The 14,092-nt window shown below is 40.6% G+C and overlaps 1 long non-coding RNA gene and 1 pseudogene across 2 annotated transcripts in view; both read left to right on the top strand.

Annotated features, from left to right (window-relative positions):
- LOC110140023 (uncharacterized) overlaps positions 1-14,092 on the top strand; it is a 316,293-nt gene that overhangs the window by 212,957 nt on the left and 89,244 nt on the right. The window contains exon 4 of one of the 2 annotated variants that reach the window (XR_011490030.1): positions 1,894-2,537. The exons of the other annotated variant lie outside the window; for it this stretch is intronic. This is a non-coding gene — a long non-coding RNA (uncharacterized lncRNA). Of the gene's footprint in view, positions 1-1,893; positions 2,538-14,092 lie in introns of those variants that run through there. 2 annotated transcript variants of the gene reach the window in all.
- LOC110140042 (elongation factor 1-beta pseudogene) lies at positions 6,937-10,576 on the top strand (annotated as a pseudogene).

The raw sequence follows: 14,092 nt of genomic DNA, 5'->3' as shown, positions 1-14,092 counted from the left end.
AAGAGATGAAAGACTGACTTGGTGGTTCCTGGGTAAGCACAGAATGGCATACTTGACTTCACTTGACTGTTTTATAAAGACTTTTATAAATGTTTTCATTAGAAGCAATCAGAGGATTGTTTGTTTATGATCTTTACATTACAGAGGATTGAAATCTCAGAAAGGAAAGAATGGTAGGGGGCCACTGGTTAAGTTTAAACAGGTCAAAGCTCAGCTTAGAAGGCCAGGGGCCATCCTAGGCATTTTCAGTAATATTCCCAGGTTTCTATCTCTGCAAATAAATTTCAAAGTGAGTTAAATATTTCCTGAGGGTGTGAAACTCACATTAGAGTTTTAGCAGTTGTCAAAAAGCTCTAGATCTTTCAGAAGACTGAGTATGTAGCATGATCTTTATTGTCGACATTCTGTCCAAAGTGTTTGGTCTGTCTCAGGGTGCTTCTTCCTGGTTATCAGTAATTTAGATATGTGAAATTGCTTCTTGTCATAAGCATGATCGGGAGGAGAACATTTTCAGTTCTATCATTTATATGCTTTTAGTAATTACACTTCATTTATTGGGTCATGAGAAATGACATTTTTGTTTCTAAGTGAATAGTGTTATAATGAATTTACTTCAGATTGTTAAATCTTGTCTGTAACTGAGGTGACTCTGCCCTTATAAAAGCACTCTGTAGTAAATCTTTTTTCCTCCCTTTTCATCCAATAATATAGCCATCCTGCGCACATGAAACAGATGCCTCTTAGAAGGCTGCTGACTTCTTTATCCAGATTATTGTATGAAAGGGCATGAGAACACTATCTTGGGGACACTCACCACAGTCCAGTGACTCAGGGTCCAGTAGGATGTCTTTCCAGCTTGATGCAGTGAGCCATCTCCCTTTCCTTCCCCTGAGGCCTGAATGAATTTGTATGTCTGCCAGGAAGGATTCTGGGCATCATTCTCCTCACGCATTTCATTCTGGTACTTTCGTATCTGTTAGCAATTCCAGAAGCTGTCATTGCTTTGGCATATTAATTAAATTTAAACTTAGAATTGATTCCCAGTCATTTCATTCATATATATATATATATATGTATGTATATATAATGTATACATATATACTATAGAGTTGTGAATTATGTCTATAAAACTGAATATATATGTATACACATATAATATATGTATATGTGTTTGTGTGTGTCTTCCAACCGAAAAGTTTATCCATAAGGATAATAAGGTTTTTTCCACTCTCATGGAAGTAGGTTTGAAATCTGGAAAAAAAAATTGGGAACACTTCAATAATTACAACACTTTTTGTATATCTGTAACAGTTCTTGTTTATAATAACATAAGTGAAGGTAGGCCAAAATAAGAGTCCCTAGTTTATAGATGAGAAAATGGAGTTTGAGGAGAGTTAAATGATCTGTTCAAGGTGATAACATGAGTCACTGAAAGACCCAAGGCTGAACTCAACATTAAGGGCCCTGGTTTGGTGTTTCTTCTGATCTCACCAGGCCTATGTCTTCTTCTCTTTTATATCTAATAGCACCTTCCACAGCCTTGGGTAAAGCTTAGAGTGTAGGCTGTACTTGTTAAATTAATAGCAGCTTCTTCCTTAGAGATCACACAGTATTCCCAGACCAAGTGTGTTCAGTGGTCTCACCTCTTAGCCCAACAATAATATCTTTAAAAATGCCAAGAGAAAGGGCTACAGCTTAGAAGATAAAACTGTCATTTTAACTATCCTGAATGGTGATATAATATTATATAGAACCTATTTTGAGAGAGATGTGAGAAATCACAAGAGGATGCCATCAATATATATCTCATTGAACTACTACAATTAATACTGCCACATTAAGGCCTCATGCTGTTTGAGACAGTAAAGCTTACAGCCTCTTTCTGCCCTGCAGATTTCTTCAAGGAACAGTTCAGTTTCCAAATGTGCCATGCAGCGTCATCAGCTTCTCCAACACACATACTGTTCTGCCTTGTCTGGCCTCGGATGGGACTCACCTCTGTTGTTACACTGTGTTCACCTTTATGCCCTGTTTAATACTTATCTCTTTTGTCCCACCACTAGTTATGAACACCTGAAGCAAAAGGCTAGTACTGAGTTCATTTTACCCTCAAAGCCTGATAGGTACTTAATACATGTTTCTTGGATTAATAGTAGAATCTAAAGAAACAGATCTTAAGTTATATTTGTCAGCCATCTGTAGGCATGCTGTATCAAATTTGAAGCACCACAGTTTAGGAGATACAAGAGGATACAAAAAGGAGTGATAATTATGATGAAGTGGCTGAAAAGTGAGAACTTAAAGGCAGGTTAAATCCCTAGAATAACGGCATGGATTGTTGTAGCCACGTGTTCTGGGAAACAAACTCACTGAGAAGGACAATGCAGATAGTGGAATGCAGTTTATTACACCGGCGGGCCCAAGGCAGAGTCTCCTCTTAGCCAAGGACCCTGACCAGTTTTTCTGAAAACTTTATGTACCCTAAGTATGCGTGCCCAAACCCACCTCCCCAAATTCCCTGAAACTTGTCTGGACAAAGGAAAAGAAAGATGCAATCAAAGTTAGCCCTTGATTCATATGCCTTAAGCCTAGGTAGTTAATAGTGGACAATTATCAGTAGGCCTGTGGTCAAACCCCAATAGGCGTAATAGAATTTATGATTCTATTCGGTTACACAGGTAATTAAGGTAGTCTTTTAGGCAACAGAGAGTCTAGGTATGAGCCCTGGGGCTCTTCCATCCAGGGGGCCTGGTTTTCCAGTTGGTATGTCATTTCCATATATATTGGGCATATAGCTCAAAGTCCACAGTCTGGCCCAAGATGGAGTCCTGCTTTCAAGATGGAGCCTGTTCTGTCTGTTTCCTCCTTCAGGATGAGCCTGCTTGTCATGTTCACATACATATTTCTATAACAGATCAAAAGCTTCTTGAAGATACCCATGGAGCTTATTAGCACAGGAAATGGCAAAAAATACTTTCTCAGTTAAAATTTGTCAACCTGATTAATAGAAAATATTTACAAGCAGGCGAAGAGTATACCTCCACCCCTTCTTCCTCCTTTGAGTCATAAAAATCCACCATTTGGTTAACCATTGGTCTCCCTAGCCCACAAGACTAAAGTGTTTTGAGAGAGAGAACTGTGAAAGTGGAGAGGACAGACAGTGCCCCCAAAGGATGCGTGACCTGCAATATTGGGAGCTGTCCTCCACTCCTCAAAAATCAAAGGCACTTGGCAGCTTCGTAGGACTGAGGAAGACATGCTCTCTGTGATGTGCACAGGGACACTTGAAATGGAGATACACATTTCATAACACACAAACAGACCCTGGGCCCACATGGGGGTGACGCAGGGCCAAGAGGGCTGGAGGGCCACAATATGAACTTCAAATTTGTGTTGAGCTTTGCTAAAAACTTTGAAATGTGAAGTAAAATGAGGGAAAGCTGACTTTCTTAAAGGGTACATAAAGGTGTTAGTAAAAGTATGCCAACCTACCCACTTAATAAACACTGAGTGATTTTTAGGCACCGGAACTATTTTTTTAATAGAAATTTATTTATTTTAATTGGAGGCAAATTACTTTACAGAATTGTAGTGGTTTTGCCATACATTGACATGAATCTGCCACAGGTGTACACGTGTTCCCAATCCTGAACCCCCTCCCACCGCCCTCCCCATCCCATCCCTCAGGGTCGTCCCAGTGCACCAGCCCCGAGCACCTTGTCTCATGCATCAAACCTGGACTGGCGATTCATTTTGCATATGATAATATACGTGTTTCAATGCCATTCTCCCAAATCATCCCACCCTCGCCCTCTCCCAGAGTCCAAAAGTCTGTTCTGTACATCTGTGTCTCTTTTGCTGTCTCACATATAGGGTTATCATTATCATCTTTCTAAATTCCATATATATGCGTTAGTATACTGTATTGGTGTTCTTTTTCCTGGCTTATTTCACTCTGTATAATAGGCTCCAGTTTCATCCACCTCATTAGAACTGATTCAAATGTATTCTTTTTAATGGCTGAGTAATATTCCATGGTGTATATGTACCACAGCTTCCTCATCCATTCGTCTGCTGATGGGCATCTAGGTTGCTTCCATGTCCTGGCTATTATAAATAGTGCTGCGATGAACATTGGAGTGCACGTGTCTCTTTCAGATCTGGTTTCCTCAGTGTGTATGCCCAGGAGTGGGGTTGCTGGGTCATATGGCAGTTCTATTTCCAGTTTTTTAAGAAATCTCCACACTGTTCTCCATAGCGGCTGTACTAGTTTCCATTCCCACCAACAGTGTAAGAGGGTTCCCTTTTCTCCACACCCTCTCCAGCATTTATTGCTTGTAGACTTTTGGATAGCAACCATTCTGACTGGCGTGAAATGGTACCTCATTGTGGTTTTGATTTACAGTTCTCTGATAATGAGTGATGTTGAGCATCTTTTCATGTGTTTGTTAGCCATCTGTATGTCTTCTTTGGAGAAATGTCTGTTTAGTTCTTTGGCCCATTTTTTGATTGGGTCGTTTATTTTTCTGGAATTGAGCTTCAGGAGTTGCTTGTATATTTTTGAGATTAATTCTTTGTCAGTTGCTTCATTTGCTATTATTTTCTCCCATTCTGAAGGCTGTCTTTTCACCTTGCTTATAGTTTCCTTTGTTGTGCAAAAGCTTTTAAGTTTAATTAGGTCCATTTGTTTATTTTTGCTTTTATTTCCAATATTCTGGGAGGTGGGTCATAGAGGATCTTGCTGTGATTTATGTCAGAGAGTGTTTTGCCTGTTTTCCTCTCAGAGTTTTATAGGTTCTGGTCTTACGTTTAGATCTTTAATCCATTTTGAGTTTATTTTTGTGGATGGTGTTAGAAAGTGTTCTAGTTTCATTCTTTTACAAGTGGTTGACCAGTTTTCCCAACACCACTTGTTAAAGAGATTGTCTTTTCTCCATTGTATATTCTTGCCTCCTTTGTCGAAGATAAGGTGTCCATAGGTGCGTGGATTTATCTCTGGGCTTTCTATTTAGTTCCATTGATCTATATTTCTGCCTTTGAGGCACCAGAACTTTAAATGGATGATCCTTCCCCATAAACAGAACTCCAGAATCCCTACTGCTTCCTTCTGGGAGCTGCCATGTCTGGGAGATGCCATGTAGCATCATAAACAAGAGGAATTGGGATTTTTCCACATTCTAAAGGCAACTTGTTACCATCTGCTCCAGGATCTGACTTATCATCCAGAGCCGACCACTGGGATTTGTGTGGAAGGATCATTAGAAAGATACGGTCCTCTGAAGATCCTACACTATATCTGCTGCTTTAGGGACAAGCTAAGAATGGCTCTGCACCCAGAATCCTGGGCTTTCGCTGATCAGAATTCAGACTTAATGTTGCCCAGGATGTTCAAAATCACATCAGAGAGAATAATTTGTCATGAGGATAAATAAATAATATATTTTCTAGTTAGCGTGCAAATAAATGATGACTCCTGGAAACTGTAACCTCTTCAAATCCTATCTTTTCAAGCAAAATTGTGTCCACCATATAGGCAGAGCTGCTCCTCCATTTCTAACTTTAATGTTCCTGCTTTGGCACAGGTATTCCTTTTCATTATAGCTTTTCAACCAGAAAAGCTAATACTGGAATATATTATACTACATATTTACCTCAAACTTAACAGGACTGAAGCCTTGGTGGAGCAGTTGACATGCAAGGAATACTAACAGCACTGAGCAGAGCAGGGGAAGGAAAGAAACAGAAATAAGATGGAGAGTGACATTGTTCCTTATACGTGAATAACGTAAAAGGCAGAGTAAGATTCTCAGGTAGGAAAGCTGGTCAGAGGCAAAGTATGCTGAGACAGATTTTTTTTTTTTTAATGGCAAAGAGTCCGACAGTGGACATTTTCCGCAACTTTTACCAAATAGTGAATTTATAGGATTAAAGAATAAAATATACACATGTAGGTGGAATGCTAAGGTTATTAGTAGAAATGAAGTTAGTTAATGGATTCCTATCTTTTAAGGACTTTATTGTTAGAGTCTAGATTTATAAAGAGGGATACGTCCAAAAATAGAACTCATTTTTTAACATCCAAAGAATCACTGATAGGAATTCATGCAAGCCATAATGTTGCTCATCTCTTTACATATTATTGATTTACCTTAGAGGAGATAAGTATAATTTTAGGAGATGGTTGGAAGACAAGACTCAGCCATTTTCACTTTATAGTACTCTTATTCTGATTTTGAACTGTGGTTTTTGTGGTTCATTGTTGTATAACTTTCCAAGTATATATTTATAATTTGTCATACCAGCTAAGCAGCCAACTCCTTAGGAGAAATCATGCATTTTTTACTTTTTATTCTGCTATATAACACCTAGCACAGTGGTGGCCACATTAAAACACAGATACATGTACAAAACACATCCTCCCCGACAATACTCTTATGTGAAGGGACTGAACTGGAGCTGAGTAGTGGGCAGCCCCATAGTGCTGCCTGCAGACACATGGTCATTGCTTATGTCAATCTCTTGTGAACACTTTGAGGGCAGAGGTATCTCAGAATCCCCAGCACCTAGCATGACACCTAGCACAGAGTGGGTACCCATAGCTGGCAAATATACTGGTCTGTTTGATTTGCAATTCCACCTAAGGTATAAACCCACTTTGTAACCTGCAGTGCTACAGTCCTTTCCCTTCATTGTTCTCTCAAAGGATGATTAGACATAAGGTGGAACTACAGGTCAAGAGAAGAAATTGGGTCAAATAAGCCTCAGGTGTTGAATGTGACAGGAGAGAATTTGTATGCCTCCCCTGAGCCCAGGAGCTGTGGAATGGCCTTAGATGACCCAGGCAGAAGAGAGGGGGAGTTTGACAGTTATGCAGAGAGGCTGGGATAGAAGCAGAGGCAGTGGCTACAAAATGGCACAGCTCCAAGATTCAGAACCATGACGGAAGCAGGTGATGATTTGTGGAGCTATCTTAGTCTCCAGCGGAAAACAAGAAAAGACAGTTTTGATGAAGAAGTTGAAAGGAATAGAATGTAATAGATAAATCTCAGGGAAAATAAGCAGACAGTTTGCACGTGTGAGCATAGTAAGTGTGCTTCCACCTTGGGGTCACTCTCCAGGGAGCCCCTTGATTCCCATCTTTTCATTCTTCAGGTCCTTACTTATTCATCACTTTATCAATGGTACAGATGAACCGATTTCCAGGACAGGAATAGAGACACAGACATAGTGAATACACATGTGGACACAGGGGAGGAGGATACGAAGGGGAAGGTGGGATGAATTGGCAGGTTAGGATTGACATATATGTACTACCATGTGTAAAATAGACAGCTAGTGAGAGGCTGCTCTGTAACATAGGGAGCTCAGCTCGGTGCTCTGTGATGACCTAGAGGGGTGGGTGGAGGGGGTGAGAGGGAGGCTCAGGAGGAAGGGGATATGTGTGTACATATAGCTGATTCACTTTGTTGTACAGTAGAAACTAACACAACATTATAATGCAATTACACTCAAATTAAAAAAGAAAAAAAATGAGATTTTGCCTGACCATCGTATTCAAAACATAGCAGTCCATTCCCCCATCCCTCTGTGTGCTCCAATGGGCTTGCCCTGCTCTCCTCCATGGCATTGCTCATTTCTTAAAATACCATTTCCTTTCTTATTTATGATCTCTTTCTTTTGAGTCCAGCAAAAGAGCGACGAAGGCAGGAATGTTGGCTGTGTTAATTCTCTGCTGCCTCCTCAGCACTTAGAATAGTGCTCATAACTTGGTAGGCATTCAATGAATGAATGAATGAATGAAGCAAGCTCTTTGGAGGGATGCATTGAGAACTGGGGATGGCAGATTTCTTGATCCATCACAAATTTTTATTTGCTAGATAATCAGGTTCTCTTTCCTGGCTTCAATGTTTCATCTGTAATATTGCCTGAGTCATGACAAGTTGGGGGTAGGAAGAACATTGTATTTCTCCAGGGAAAAAACTAGACTAGTCCATCTCTTTAAATTTCTTCTGCTTCATAGTCCCATGACTTTGTGAATCTAAGGTTTCATGATCTAAATATTCCATTTTTCCCCACAGTGAACCCCCCTTTACTTTTAAATCCAATGAATATCTCAATTTTATGTGAAATCCAAAAACGGTGAACTTTATCATCTGTTTATATGTGAGTAAAATACATATACACAAACATGTCAATAAAATGCATATATGAACATACAAATGTACATGCACCTATATGTAAACATAAGATAAAAAAGAAACCAAAATAATTTTCTGTGCCATAGTCCACTAGTTCCTCTATATTGGCAAATTGGCTGATATATCCAGTTGAACCATTCGAAACAGTTTTACCTATGTATTTTCTTTTTTACCGCCTGTTCTTTAAAAGAATTGACCAGATGCAATAGACAATTCCTTAGCTGTTATTTAGAGGAAGCTTTGAGCTTGAATCAATATGATATTTCACTCTGTAGGTATTGAAAATCATTGTACTGTTGTCACTAATTGCTTTGATATTCTGCAGAAGTACAAAGTGTCAGCTATTTATTAATAAATCTGTTTTTCTAGTAGGGGACGCATCTTTACTGTTTATCATGTACCAGCAGTAAAAAGTACTGAAGCCCTGAATAGAGCATGTAATGAAAGACTCTGTCAGTGTGTGGTGTATCTGCTGATTAAAAAGCAGGTAAAAGGATACACAAGAAGAAGGACAGTATACAGACAATCCTTCCAAAGCCCTCATCGCCAGTGATCACTCTTACATGGATTAAATGCTGTCAGATACAATCATTTATCAAGCAGTTGTGAAATGGGGAAATATAAAATTAAAAAGAGATTTCTGATGGCTTGTCACAGTCAGCCACTGGGCTAGGCTTGCATAGAATTCATGAGATTAAGTAGATAAAACACACATTTATTTGATTCTGTGGCATAACTAAATTGAGAAAGGTGGTTTGCAAGACAGATATCTCATCTCTTTTAGTCAGCAGTGAGTGATAGAGAAAGCAGTCCTCTATCTTCATCTTTTCCACAGAACTCTTCTAGAGATGCAAACCGTAGCTCCAAACCATCCTGGGAAACATAATTGTTTCCTCAGACAAGAAGGAGTGATGGGAGAATGTACTCCTCCATCATATACAAGCCACCATGTACTCAAATTTATTGCTGGATGTAGATGTCTATGAATTATTGTTTGGGGAGCATTGAGAAAACTCTCTTAGTCCTCAGGGATCATTTGCACCAGCTTAGACCAGTCTCTGAAGTCCTCATCACTATGTCTGACAATTATAGGGACCCAAATTCCATGGCTTGTTTTTTTTCTCCAGGTCTAGTTTAAGGATGTTTAAGGACTAGTTTAAGGATGGCACCAACAAAAATGAACTTTATCAGGATAAGAAATACAATATAGCTCCTGGGGACCCTGTGCTGGAAACTCAGGATCTGAGCATGTGTACATAGCCTCTAGTTAGTCCAGACAGACCACAGACTTCTGCTCTGGCAGAACATCTAAAGCTTTTCAGAACATGTGAATTAAATGCCTAATACAATATGTGCTCAGCAAATAGGGAGGAATACAAGTGACTTCTGTTCCTAGTGGGAGGAAAGTGTATAAATAAATAACTGCACACATGCAATATGCTAATTGAGAAATGCATAATGCTGGTTAGGGTTTATAGTGGAATTAGTAACATACTGGGCTAGAGGGAAAGTTTCATTTAAGCTTTATGGAGAATGTGATTCTAGGAGGAGACGTCCAGGAGGGGTGAGAGGTCATCAGATAAACCGGGAAGTTTAGAATATTACAAAAGGCCTATTTTCCTCTTAGTGCTTAGTGCTGACCGGTTGCACACCTCTTTTCTCCACTGCCTCCCAGTTCTAGATTAGCCGTCGCCTTGGGTGTTGGAGACTTGAAAAGCCCCACTGGCCTCCAGCTTCTCAGTGACTGCAACTCTTGTCTTGGCGGACAAGAGTTACATAGAGGGGGATGTGCCATCGCAAGCAGATGAGGCAGTATTTGAGCTGTCTCCGGCCCACCACCTGCTGACTTGTGCCATGCCCTCTGTTGGTATAATCACATCAAATCTTATGAGAAGGAAAGGCCAGCCTGCCAGGAGTGAAGAAAGCTTTGGGCAAGTACAGCCCTGCTAATGTGGAAGACACCACAGAAAGTGGAGCTACAGATAGTAAAGATGTTGATGACATGGATCTCTTTGGATCTGATGAGGAGGAGGAAAGTGAAGAAGCCATGAGGCTAGCAGAAGAACGCCTTGCCCAGTATGAGTCAAAGAAAGCCAAAAAACCAGCACTTGTCGCCGTCTTTCATCTTATTAGATATGAAACCTTGGGAGGATGAGACCAATATGGCAAAATTAGAGGAGTGAGTCAGAAGCATTCAAGCAGATGGCTTGTTCTGGGGCTCTTCTAAACTAGTTCCGGTTGGGTATGCCATTAAAAAGCTTCAAATACAGTGTGTAGTTGAAGATGACAAAGTTGGGACAGACATACTGGAGGAGCAGATCTCTACTTTTGATGAGTATGTACAATCTATGGAAGTGGCTGCATTCAACAAGATCTAAAATCCGTCATGGATCAGTGCCCTTAAATAAAAGTCTGAAAGACAATAAAATAAATAGATAAAATATTACAAAAGAAAATAGTCTTGCACAGTGCAGTGGTACCTCTCCAATGACTGGTGCTTTGAATTCCCCCCACCCCAGCCTGATTCACATATTTTTCTCTTCTGTGGCAGCTTTCATTCACATAGCACTATGTAGCTTATGAATATTTACATATGTTGTCTCATTTGATCTTCTGGCCACCTTCAAGTTTTTTCAGGTTTAGGAAAGACTGGCCAAGCACTGCAGAAAATTATCTGAGTGATGATTTTATCAACTTCTTCAAGGACAGTACATAGCAGGCTCCAGTCTACACACATAGAAAAGTTAATTCATTACATGTCATGGGTGTCATAGGGCATTAAGACATAATCCTCTGGTTGAGAAAGCGTAGGATAGACATCCACCAAACTCATCTCCTTGTTGTTCTGACCACAAAGATATGTTTTTTCAGCCTCCCCAGAAACAAAGTGGGGCCAGGTATCTAAGTTCTAGTCAATAGAACACACATAGAATTGACACATGCTGCTTCTCAACCAGCCTCATAAAGTCCTCCTGTGTGCTTCTCCATATCCTTTCCCTGTCCACTGGCTGAAATGAGAGCACCCTGAAGATATAGAGAACAGAGCCACAAAAACCACCTGCCAAATACCATTATCACACTGTTATGGAAGAAAATATAAAGTTTTATTATGTTAAGCCATTACATTTTGGGACTTGTTTCTTAAAGTGATTAGCCTTCCTTGATTAATATGGCAGATGTATTATTTCCACAGATTTATAGCTAAAGAAGGGCTTCCCTTGTGACTCATATGGTAAAGAATCTGCCTGCGATGCAGAAGACCCATGTTCAATCGATGATTTGGGAAGATCCCCTGGAGAAGGGAATGGCTACCCATGCCAGTATTCTTGCCTGGAGAATTCCATGGACAGAGGAGCCTGGTGGGCTGTAGTCCGTGGGAATGAAAACAGTCAGACACAACTGAGCAACTGACAGTTCCATAACTAAAGAAAGAAAGATTCACAGAAAAGGAAACTTTGGCCAAGGCAAAATGGAAGGTAGAGAATGGAAACTCCACCTGGATGCACACTATGTGACTCTAGACCCCTGCGCTTACTGTTCTCCCCAGCACCTTCTCTATACAGAGGGCAAAGGACTGGAGCTCTACTGCACAAGAACCAGGTCCAGCACAGAAGTTCTTTAACCACCAGTGATTTGGTTACTACCTACAGCCAGCTGAATTACACTTTGGCTTTGAGAATTAAGTCCTGTAATTGTGTCCCCCTCAAAAGTTATAGCTCAGTTGGTAAAGAATCCACCTGCAATGCAGGAGACCCTGGTTCAACTCCTGGGTCAGAATGATCCTGTGGAGAAGGGATAGCCTACCCACTCCAGTATTTTTGGGCTTCCCTTGTGGCTCAGCTGGTAAAGAATTTGCCTGCAGTGTGGGAGACCTGGGTTTCATCCCTGGGTTGGGAAGATCCCCTGGAGAAGGGAACAGCTACCCACTCCAGTATTCTGGCCTGGAGAATTCCATGGACTATATAGTCCATAGGGTTGCAAAGAGTCAGACATGACTGAGTGACTTTCACTTTTCACTTTGAAAAGTTAGCTGAGCTTTAGCCTTTTCACTTCTGCTAGGAAACTGGCATGCCTCCTAGCATCTCCTAGACAGTACCAGAGAGACGCATCTGTCTCTTTGTTCTGCAACTTTGTCACTCAAAGCATCATCTACAGACCAGGAGCCTGGGCATATCTGGGAAGTTATTAGAAATGCAGAATTGAAGCCTACTGAACCAAATATGCATCTTAGCTAAATCTCCAGGTGATTCTTATGCACATTAAATTTTGAGAAATGTGGTTCTACAGCATCACTATACCTTGAGATTTGCTTTCCTGACCTAGAGTATCCCAGCATCTGTTGTCTGCTCTAACCAATATCCTCTTCATCTCGGCAAGTCTCCATGCATTCTCTTACCTGACCACACCCTTCTCTGGCTGCAAGTGTGTTGACTCCCAGATACCTGCTTTGACTCACTTCAAGCCTGACTTTGGCTTCCTTTCATGTGATCTAGCCATCCCAGATAGAGAATCGGCTTCCACAAGCAGGAACCAGCTCTTGGAAAGTAGATGTACACTCGAGGGAGTAGAATTTTAGGTGCTCTGTAGTTAATTGAAGTGTCATATTAGCTCCAGGTACTAAATGGGAATCTATGAAAAATGAGCCCTTGATTAATCAATGACTAGGTCAGTCTCTAGTAGAGGGAAAAGATCGGACATAACAGGTTATCCTGGGAGGGCCTGCAATGTCAGGCATTCATTTTTGGACTGATTAACATTGGATAAGTCTCCTCCAGGCTTCCCAGGTGGCTCAGTGGTAAAGAATTTGTCTGCCAAACAGGAGACCTGAGTTTGATTCCTGGGTCGGGAAGATCCACTGAAGGAGGAAATGACAACCCACCCCAGTATTCTTGCCTTAAAAATCCCATGGACAGAGGAGCCTAGTGGGCTATATAGTCCAGGGGGTCACAGAGAGTTGGACATGACTTAGCAGCTAAACAGAACAGAATTCTCTTCCACAACAAAACATGTTGGCTTTATTTGCCTCTTATGGCATTGTAAAAACTAAAACTAGTACTCTCAGCTCCCTCCTTTTAAATGAGAATGTATCACTGCTCGTAACTGAAATACCTCAAATGTCAGCAGGGAAGGGTGATAGCATCTTTTTTTGTATCCTCTGCATTTATTGCTACTCAGGCATCTGGCTTTGAGAATCAGCCAAGAACAGAAGTGCAGAGGCTCGTACTCTGAAGTGACACAGAGCTGGAGTCTCTGAACAGGGTGACTCAAACATTTTTGTAGGTCAAAGTTAGAATTTCCAGACCTGAAGTTCAATTACTCAGAAATGATTCACATCTCTTTTTTAATCAGGAATCTTAACATGTGACCCATTGTTCTCCAACTGCTAACAAGTAAGGGGGGTTAGTGGCATTGTTGGCAGCTGTCTTTGGAATGTGGTGGAGACGAGTGTGGGTCCCTGGGCCCTTTGGCTGAGTTTCAGTTCTGGAACTATCCTTACTTGCTCTGTGAGCTTGGAGAAGTTGTGTAACCTCTCTAGATCTCAGTTTCATCTCTAAAAATGGATTCACAGGGTTCTTCTAAGTTAAATAAGACATGAAAAATGAGTTGGTCAAAAAGTTCATTCTAATTTTTCTGTAACATCTTTTGGAAAATCCTGAGTGAGCAGTTTTGGCCAACCCAATATTTAGAACAGAACAGACAGAAATACAGGATCATCAGGAAGAATCAGCTCTTATCTTTTGTACCCATTTTCACCACTGTCATCTTTAGCAGGTGTAGAAAGAAAGGATTTAAAATAAACTAGTCATTATCTTTGGCTGAAATGTTTTCCTGTTTCCTGATGGGAAAATGTATTATGTAAGCATTGAAAACAATCATATTGGATGCCAGTAGCA

Source organism: Odocoileus virginianus, chromosome 2 (genome assembly GCF_023699985.2).
Source record: "Odocoileus virginianus isolate 20LAN1187 ecotype Illinois chromosome 2, Ovbor_1.2, whole genome shotgun sequence".
NCBI classification, from domain to species: Eukaryota; Metazoa; Chordata; class Mammalia; order Artiodactyla; family Cervidae; genus Odocoileus; species Odocoileus virginianus.
The sequence above is the reverse complement of the archived record's forward strand: the minus strand, read 5'-3'. Positions and strand labels throughout refer to the sequence as shown.